The following is a 10,313-nucleotide window of genomic DNA, read 5'->3' as shown; positions in this document are numbered from 1 at the left end:
CTGGCCAGGTTTTTGTAGCCACCCAGAATGGTCCTGACTCTCCCCCATTGGCTGCTCTGGCCAAACTGTGGAATGGGTCTCCATCTTGACCATCTCCAGGAGCAGGGTGAATGGGAAATCCACTTGGGGTGGACTTCAAGCAGGCACAGAGGGAAACAGCCTTGGTCAGCATCACAGACCTCGACAGAGCCGTGCTTCTGTTACAGAGGCCTCTCTGTTCCAGGTTCAGGCCCATGCAGGTTTTAGGGGCAGGTGAAGGCTCCCAGGAGAGGGGGGCCATGTGCCTGCACGCCTGGGTGCATGCCCGCGGGAGGGGTGAGTACTGAACGTGCTCTGAGTCACTCACTGAGTCATGGCTCGGCTGCCACAGAACATTGTTATATAGACATAGAGAAGAAAAACCTGGCACAAGAAGATAGGAAATTCTGTCTTTGCTCCAAACCATGACCAAGAATGGAGATTCCAACACCAGCAAGAATTTGTGATCACTTAACTTGGGTTATGGCCACAATTGCTGCATAGAACATTTGTAATTCAGTTTGATCAATTTTTTCCTAATTTTTTCTTAAGACTGCAACGAAAGTGTGCCCTCATTATTACATTTTTCACAAACCTGTTAGCATATAAAGGGCCTTTGTTTCTCATTACCACCCGGGGCTCCTTAAGGCATTTTATGGAGTGATTTGCTTTATTAAAAAGAGCTTTCACCAACTTAAAAATTGGAATAATTGTCCAAATGGTTACATGACTCAGGAGTTCTATATTTTTACTAATTTTCTGATACTGAAAGAGTCATGTGCTAATTAAGATAACAACTGAATTTATGCTCATGAATGTTGGAATTCTTAGAAGCCACCTGAAACCTTCCCAATGGTCAGGACTCGATCCCATTGGCCAGTGCCAACAGGTGGCTCTGGGCTGTGCTGGGGGATACAGGGAACCCAGCTGTGTTCTGCTGGGCACCAATGGCTGCTGATGCATGTGTTTCCTCCACCGGGTTCCCTAAGGATGGCACATTGAACAACAGATACACCCAAACCACCTAGGTCAGCTGACTGGTGATGTTTTATGGATCTCTCTTTAAAAGTGTTCTGTTGGCCAGGCGCAGTGGCTCACTCCTGTATTCCCAACACTTTGGGAGGCCAAGGCAGGTGGATCATCTGAGGTCAGGAGTTCGAGACCAGCCTGCCCAATGTGGCAAAACCCCGTCTCTACTAAAAATACAAAAAATTAGCCGGGTGTGGTGGCGGGCATCTCTAATCCCAGCTACTCCGGAGGCCGAGGCAGGAGAATCGCTTGAACCCGGGAGGCGGAGGTTGCAGTGAGTCGAGGTTGTGCCACTGCACTCCAGCCTGGGCAACAAGAGTGAAACTCCATCTCAAAAAAAAAAAAAAAAAAAAGAGAAAGTGTTCTGTCTTAATTAAGGATGATGGTTTATCCAATTCCAAATGTTTACCAAAAATCTAAGATAAGGATATCACCATGATGTTTGAAAGAGAATTTATGCCCTGGTTGTGATGTTGGGGTTTTATTGATAAGAGTTTCAGTTATCTGGATGATATGTGCACGTGTAAGGAAACAGAATGGTTTGCCAGTTGTCCAGGTGGCCATGAAGAGAACCTCTGCAGGTCTAGGAATGTGAAGCTCAGATTTTGGAAACGGTCCGGTGTCCTGGGCCACAGGTGAGTGGCTGAAGCTGGTGGTTTGCTGCCATCTTCTGGCCATAGTGTGGAATTTATCAGAAGCAGCTACCAATGAGGGTGTCTGGAGCACTATAAATTGCAAGCCTGGGCAAGATAGCCAGACCCTATCTTTTAAAAAAATCTTTAAAAATTAGCTGGGCATGGTAGCACACACTTGTCTCAGCTATTTAGGAGGTTGAGGTGGGAGGATTGCTGGACCCCAGGAGTTTGAGGCTGCCGTGAAAGATTATGCCACTCCACTCCAGACTGGGTGAGAGTGAGACTCCGTCTCTTCAAAAAAAAAAAAAAAAAAGAGAGAGAGAGAGAAATCACAACAGTGGAATTCAGTAGTGCTGGAGCGTAGTGAATAATCTTACCTTGTCTTTAACGTGAATTCTGGTTTTAGAGTGAGCTATGTTTTAGGACGTAGTTGAGATAGAAGCTGATAAGGGGGTGGTGAAGCACAGCTATTATTAGTCCTGGGCTAACAGATATCAGTGAGTGACTAGTCAAGAAAATAGCCGGGCACAGTGGCTCATGCCTGTAATCCCAGCACTTTGGGTGGCCGAGGCGGGTGGATCACCTGAGGTCAGGAGTTCGGGACCACCCTGGCCAAGATGGTGAAACCTCATCTCTACTAAAAATGCAAAAATTAAGCTGGGTGTGATGGTGTGCACCTGTAATCCCAGTTACTGGGGAAGCTGAGGCAGGAGAATCACTTGAACCTGGGAGGCAAAGGTTTCAGTGAGCCGAGATCACGTCACCTCACTCCAGCCTGAGCAGCAGAACCAGACTCTGTCTCAAAAAGAAAAAAAAAAAAAAAGAAAACAGAAACCACTCTACGTGTTTCCAATGGAAGGAATTTAAATATAAGGGATTGATTATGAAAGTGTGTGAAGGACAAAAAGGGTAGTAGTTATCCAGCGGTGAGTGACTATAGAAGCCTCTGTCACCTATAAGCTGGCAAAGGGGACAGCAGTGTTACCCACAGCCCCTGACTGCTGACTCAGTGGCGCCCATGGGAAGCCAGGAGCTGCATGCTCACTGACGCTGCAGGTGCCTGGGAACCTGATATCCTGGCCCCTCCACCCACACTGGTGAGTTGGTGTTGCTGGGGCACCTGCTGCCCTAGTGAATGGGTGCCACCAGGAAGAGGATTCAAGCCTCTCTTGCTCAAGACCTCCTCCACCACCAGACTTGTCTCAAGATCTCAGGCCCAAGAAGCCCCAGGGAGTGGAGTGACAGGAGCCTTGCTCTGGGAGTCAGGAGACCTGGATTCTAATTCCTCCTCCTCTCACTGACTGGGCCTCTGGAGAGAAGGGCGGGGACATTCTGGCATGTGGCAGGAGCCACCCTGTGTCATGGAGTTGGATCCCAAGCTGGCATCTGGCAGGATGAAGAAACATCTGTCAACTGCTGGATCAGTCCAGCTCCCGGCAGGAAACTGACAGCATGTACCAGGAAAGATGCAGCTGGAAGAGAGTTTAATGAGGGGACTACTTACAGAGCTGCGGGCTCTGGGAAGCTGATAAGGGGCGGTGAAGCACAGCTGTTATCAGTCCCGGGCTCCAGGGGTAGGGACAGAGTAGTAATCAGGACCAGTGGGGCTATGGCTAAAAGTGGAAGCTTTGGAGGGAGGATGCTGGGGGAATAATTACCCTGGCCTCTTGCTCCTCCCCACTGTCCAGACTCCTGTCAGCCTGTCCCGTTGGCCAAGCCACCTGAAAGCCAGAGAGGGGAGCCCAAATGGTAGGGCAGCCTCTGGACTGCTGAGTAGTGAAGAAGTGGGCAGAAAACTGCCTCTGGCCCGAGGACTTGCTGCCCTGCGAGGCACCTAGCAGGTGCTTTGTTATTCAGCGCCACAAGGTCATGGCCATAGCAGGACTTGGTTTCCAGCCCCCTGGCTTGCAGAATTTTCCACCACACTCCATGCCCTAGTGCTCCTTGGGCGGTGCTGCACTGTCCACCTGAAGGATCTTGGAAACATCAAATTTTGGGCATTCTTCACTTTCTCTTCACTTTCTCTCCAGGTTGGGTGGGATGCTGGGTGTGCAAATAGAGACCCAAGGAAGACTCCACGCTACAGTCTGTGTCTACAGCTTCATCTCAGGGCAGAAGTCAGCAGGGCCAGGCACAGACCCATCCAGAGTTGAGGGGGGCCAGGGCGCCTGGTTACCCACACCCAATGAAATGTGTGTGGGGCACTCCCAAGCCCCCATGCAGAGACAACCCCTCGTGCCTGTGCCCAGCCTAGGTTGCTGACTGGAGTGGGGGCGGCAGAACTGTGTGTGTGTGTGTGTGCGCGCGTGCGCGTATATTTGATGTATATGTTTGATGTGTGTGTGTGGCATTGGGGACAGGCAGAGGCTGTGCTCACTGAGGAATGATGTTCTGGTGGAACACTCCATGGACTTACAGCTTGAGAAGTGGGCTTTGGCCAGGCCCTGGCACTGACCACCTAGGAACAGTCATCTCTTCCAAGCCTCTGGTTCCTCTTCTGTAAGCTGCAAGTCCCTAACCATCTTTCCAAAGGGAGCATCCTGTGCAAACTGTCACAGGAGGCGGAAGGACCCTGGTCTCCCTCAGAGCCTCTAGAGCCTGTGGGCAAGAGCTGGCCCTCAATGCCGAGGTGCCAGGTCTGACGCTGGTGAAGAGTGACCCAACTGGGCGACTGCCTGAGGCCTCGGAGGAGGACAAGGAGGAAGCAGCAGGGTACATACCTTGCCCTGGCCTCTCCTAGGGTAGATGACGGTGTGAGCCCACAGAGGCCGTCATCTAGCCTGAGAGGTTTCTTGCCTCTTCGTCCCATGCCCAGGGTTCTCCCTGGGTTCTCCCAGACTGCAGAGCAAGATCCAGGCTCCCCACGATGCCAGAGGCCCTGCCTCTATCCTCTGTCTGACCAGCACCCCTATTGCTAACCCCACACATGAAGGATACTGTTTTGGCATCATCATTTGTGAGGGCCAGGCTGGGGAAGGGTGAAGAGAGCCTCCTTCCCCAGGGAGGCTGAACCCAGGGACATGGAGTGACATGCCCCAAAAACACAGCAAGCGGGACTAGAACCCATGTCTCCAGATGGAACCCCAGGCTTCCACTGCTCCATGCTGTGCAGGTTCCACCTCCTACCCTGCTGCTGTCGCCGGGGGGCCTCAGGCCACTTCCTGAGCCCCTCTGTGTCCTCAGTCCATGATTGGACTGGGGGTCCCTGGGTCCCCTGGAGGACTAGCCAAGCACAGGTCCTTCTTTGCTTCTTACTCCCCACCCCAGTCTCCTTGTTCTTCAGTCTTTTGCTTTCTCACTGGCTGCCTTCTCACACCTCCCACGGCTATGCCCATTTCTCCTTTTAACTCTGTCAACTTTTGGATCCTATATGCCTGTAATCCCAGCACTTTGAGAGGCTGTGGTGGGAGAATTTCTTGAGCCCAGGAGTTCAAGACCAGCCTGGGAAGCATGGCGAAACCCTGACTTTACAAAAAGTACAAAAATTAGCCAGGGGTGGTGGTGCATGCCTGTAATCCCAGTTACCTAGTCACTCAGGAGACTGAGGTGGGAGGATCACATGAGCCTGGAAGGTTGAGGCAGCGAGCCAAGATTGCACCACTGCACTCCAGCTTGGGTGACAGAGTGAGACCCTGTCTCAAAAAAAAAAAAAAAAAAATTATTGAGGGCAGGCGTGGTGGCACCTGCCTGTAATCTCAGCACTTTGGGAGGCTGAGGCAGGAGGATTGCTTGAGCTCAGGAGGTTGAGGCTACAATGAGACATGTTTGTACCACTGTACTCCAGCTTGGGTGACAGAGCTAGACCCTGTCTCAAAAAAAGAAAAAAAGGAGAAGCTACTGAGTTGCCATAAAACCATGTGCTTCTGATTGAGTGTGTGTGTGTGTGTGCTTTTATAAGGGGATAAAGTATTTACTTGTAACCCAGGAAAATATATTAGTTTCCAGATTAACATATTTTGCTGCTTTTCAAATTATGGTTTCTAAATATTTCATTTTTTTCAAGTTTATGCCAAAATAATTTGAGGTATTGCTAATCTTTCAAATGTGAGATTTCCAACAATCACAAAGGAAAGTATTCTCCTGAAAGCAGCATTTTGGTAATCATATTATATGAATTTATTTGAATTATTTTATTTCCCCTTTTTATTGAGATGGAGTTTCACTCTTGTGGCCCAGGCTGGAGTGCAATGGCGCGATCTCGGGTCGCTACAGTCTCCGCCTCCTTGGTTCAAGCAATTCTCCTGCCTCAACCTTCCAAGTAGCTGGGATTACAGGCACCTGCCACCATGCCCAGCTAATTTTGGTATTTTCAGTAGAGATGGGGTTTCACCATGTTGGCCAGGCTGGCCTTGAACTCCTGACCTCAGGTGATCCACTCTCTTTGGCTTCTCAAAGTTCTGGGATTACAGGCATGAGCCACCACACCTGGCCTCTTACTGAGTTTCGAGAGCTCTTTATATATTTGGGATACAGATCTGTAGGGGTTTGAGGGACCTGGGAGCTGATCAAAGAAAAATATGTGACCATGGGAGGCAGCAAACTTTACTGAGTGGGGCTTGGGTAGGGTCGTGTGAGAGCATGAGACCGTCTAGAGGCTTGAGGTGCAGGAGCCACCATCCAGAAGGGGAGGAGAGCAAGGGAACACTTGGAGAGGAGATGGGAGTGGGGACCTTTGTGTCTAGGTGATGTTGCTCAGCAGCAGGGGCATGGGAGCAGATGGGAATCTCTGGGTCAGAGAGCTCTGAATGGCTGTAGCAGCCTAGGGTGTTATAACCAGAAGGCACTATCTTACCAAAGGGCAATAGCTGTCAGATGAGGTCTGTGGGGAGGGATGGCATGGGAGATAGCATGCAAAGCAGGCAGGCTCTAAAGGACTAAAAATCTGCTTGTTTGGGCCATTTAAAAAATAATTACGTAGGTAAAAATTTGAGTTTGTCCCCAGAATCTTGGGCTAATGGGTCTCAGCCTGCATCAGACAGTCCAGGGCCAGGCGTGGTGTCTCATGTCTGTAATCCCAGCACTTTGGGAGGCCGAGGCAGGCGGATCACGAGGTCACGAGATCGAGACCATCCTGCCCAACATGGTGAAACCCCGTCTCTACTAAAAAATACAAAAATTAGCTGGGCTTGGTGGCATATGCCTGTAGTCCCAGCTACTCAGGAGGCTGAGGCAGGAGAATCGCTTGAACCTGGGAGGCGGAGGTTGCGGTGAGCTGAGATTGTGCCACATACTCCAGCCTGGTGACAGAGCAAGACTCCGTCTAAAAAATAAATAAAAAATAAACAGTCCCGGAGTCAATACTTGGAGGCTGTCTTTGGCTCATTTTTAACAATTGATCCCATGGTCTGAGATTCTTTCAAAATTGTGGCCAGCACTGTGGCTCACGCCTGTAATCCTAGCACTCTGGAAGGCTGAGACAGGATGGCTTGAGCCCAGGAGTTTGAGGCCAGCCTGGGTGGCATAGTGAGATCTTGTCTTGATCTCTTTAATAATCATAATCATAATCTACATGGTATGTTATTTTGTAATGCCTGGGCTTGGAGTCAGTGAAAGCATCTTTAGGACCCAGAATACTGCAAGGGTACAAACTACAATTTCAAAGCCTATTCACAGCCAGTCTATGTATTTAGTGGGAAGAGCCAGGCAAAGGAGAAGATTTTGATATATCTGTTTAGCAGAATGATATATTCTGGCCCTTGGCTGTATGTCCCTGGGTATCTATAAAGCTTGCTGTAGACATCCACATACAGTGAAATGTGCTTACAAGAACATAGACCCCTCTTTTAGCAGCCAGAAGGTAATGTCGGACTAGGTACAGTCAACACCAGTGAGGGTAAGAACTTCTCAGGTAAGGAAGAGGCACAGCAGCAGAGGAGGGGTTAAAATCATAGGCCGTCTGAAACCAGCAGCAGAGGATCCATTTTTCTCCCAAGTGTCACCCAACGTTGCTACCTGGTCCAGGGGCAATTAGAATTTTATCTCCTGGGCATCAGAAGCAGGTCTAGGTTTGTCCCAAGTGCTTTCCATGGAACACATATGTGGGTGGTGATAGGGATGCTTCCATCTCCTGTGAAATTTTTACTGAATAGAACATATCAGTCAAATCTGTAAACCATTCCCATGTTATCTTGAATGTCATCCATTAAAGTGATGCCATCTGGTAGAGGTGCTCTCATAAAGGGAATGGCCTTGTGTAATTCTCTGGAGTCTAGAGTTAGCTAACCTCCACTCAGCAGTAGTGATTAAGCTCAGGCCATACTGGGAAATGGAAGAGGCGAGATGGTAAAATTCAACACCCCTTCTTTATGCCAGCTACAACCAGCTATTATCCTTCAGTGCCTTGCTGTGCCCTAGTGACCTATTTATCACCCTCACTGGTAGGGGATGGTTAGCTAGTTCCCACTGGATGATGCCTACCAAGTAGTGCTTCCCGTGTCTGAGGAAGAAAGAAAATCAAACCTGGATTACTGAGTCTAAGTCAGAAGTGGGTGGCCATAGCCACCTAAGACCAGAGGGATGGCCACTAAAGAGGTGTTAGAATAACACTAGATTATTTCTGTGGCTTCTCTTAACTTTTTCATTCCCATTTTTTTTTTTTTTTTTTTTTTTGAGAGGGAGTCTTGCTCTGTCACCCAGGCTGGAGTGCAGTGGCGTGATCTCAGCTCACTGCAAGTTACGCCTCCCAGGTTCATGCCATTCTCCTGCCTCAGCCTCCCGAACAGCTGGGGCTACAGGTGCCCGCCACCACGCCTGGCTTTTTTTTTTTTTTTTGTATTTTTAGTAGAGACGGGATTTCACTGTGTTAGCCAGGATGGTCTCGATCTCCTGACCTTGTGATCCGCCTGCCTTGGCCTCCCAAAGTGCTGGGATTACAGGCATGAGCCACTGCGCCGGCTTTTTTTTTTTTTTTTTTTTTTTTACAGATGCCTAAACCCTCTTTTATTTCACACAGCTATGCAAATTGTGAGGGCAAGGATATGACTGCAAACAATTAAAATTTAATTTACATGAATAAGCTTTCTTCCCCATGAAAATACTATGTGTTGCTTCACACTTGGTCTAACACACACACAAAATCCCCACCCTATCTGACACCGACACACTCAACATCCAATATTAAGTACAGTTTCTATTTTATTTTTCTCCAGAGAATATTCTTCAGTCTTGAAGGACTCAGCTGTTTACGTGGGCTTTGGTGGGGGTCATGGGGCAGCACCCGCAGGTCTAAATCTGGGTGGGGGTTTTCGGTCTTTGTGGCCTTCATGAGATTGATTCCTGACTACTTTGCTGTGAATTGCACAACTCACACAGTATTAATAGCTTCACATACAGCTTGGGAAGCACATAGGCATCGAAGAGGCTTGCTTCAGTAATGTCCCTGACTGCTGTGGCCTCTACTATGTTTTGAATGATGAATTTCTTTTTTTTTTTTTTTTTTGAGACAGAGTCTTGGCTGGAGTGCAGTGGCGTGATCTCGGCTCACTGCAAGCTCCGCCTCCCGGGTTCACGCCATTCTCCTGCCTCAGCCTCCTGAGTAGCTGCGACTACAGGTGCCCGCCACCGCGCCCAGCTAATTTTTTGTATTTTTAGTAGAGACGGGGTTTCACCGTGGTCTCGATCTCCTGACCTTGTGATCTGCCCACCTCAGCCTCCCAAAGTGCTGGGATTACAGGCGTGAGCCACTGCGCCCGGCCCGAATGACGAATTTCTTAATGGCCTTGTCACTGGGCACGCATCAGGCACAGTTCATGCAGCCAATAGGCTGCACGTGGTCATGGCCCTTTTTGGCATGACTGTTGTTCCTTTTCTTCGTCATCTTGGAGGCACAGACTGGAGAGAGCCAATTCATCTACTCAAAAAAAAAAAAAAAAAAAAAAAAAAAACTGCCCCAAATTATAATAGCCCCTTTATTAAACCTTCCTCAAATTACCTTAATTTATATGTGACATCTTTATCATCCTGGGACCTTGACTGATATAAATCCCAAATGTGAGTTTTTTGTTATGGTTAGGAATTCTCTGAAGATAATTGTTTTTCTATCCTGGTTTCACCCATCTCTGAAGCTGAGGGAGGTAGCTGTTCACCCTTCTCTAATAGATTTTCCTTCAGTTTACCTACAAGGAGTGTTACTTTTCTGAGGGTCCCGGATCTTGTAGATTTCTGATCTCACCACCAATTTGGTGGAGGCCTGTATTTCATCATGTAGCCTTTGGAATTCTATGAAATAAGACATTAACTTCAGCATTTGTTGAATTTTCTGGATTTTTTTCATTCTCCAATTTTGGAAGTTTGTATTCTATTCCAGCCATCTAACCATGGATTTTTTAGTTTTGTTTTGTGTTTGTAGTTTTTTTTTTTTTTTTTTTTTTTTTGAGACAGAGTCTCGCTGTGTTGCCCAGGCTGGAGTGCAGTGACGCGATCTCGGCTTACTGCAAGCTCTGCCTCCTGGGTTCATGCCATTCTCCTGCCTCAGCCTCCTGAGTAGCTGGGACTATAGGTGCCCGTCACCATGCCCGACTAATTTTTTGTATTTTTAGTAGAGATGGGGTTTCACCATGTTAGCCAAGATGGTCTCGGTCTCCTGACCTCATGATCCACCCACCTCGGCCTCCCAAAGTGCTGGGATTATAG

General features: G+C 48.5%; 1 protein-coding gene and 1 pseudogene across 1 annotated transcript in view; both read right to left on the bottom strand.

Annotated features, from left to right (window-relative positions):
• Positions 1 to 10,313, bottom strand: part of TREX1 (three prime repair exonuclease 1) — a 97,459-nt gene that overhangs the window by 67,661 nt on the left and 19,485 nt on the right. The gene's annotated exons all lie outside the window — the stretch shown is intronic.
• LOC144339473 (small ribosomal subunit protein eS26 pseudogene) lies at positions 8,864 to 9,637 on the bottom strand (annotated as a pseudogene).

Source organism: Macaca mulatta, chromosome 2 (genome assembly GCF_049350105.2).
Source record: "Macaca mulatta isolate MMU2019108-1 chromosome 2, T2T-MMU8v2.0, whole genome shotgun sequence".
Classification (NCBI taxonomy): domain Eukaryota; kingdom Metazoa; phylum Chordata; class Mammalia; order Primates; family Cercopithecidae; genus Macaca; species Macaca mulatta.
The sequence above is the reverse complement of the archived record's forward strand: the minus strand, read 5'-3'. Positions and strand labels throughout refer to the sequence as shown.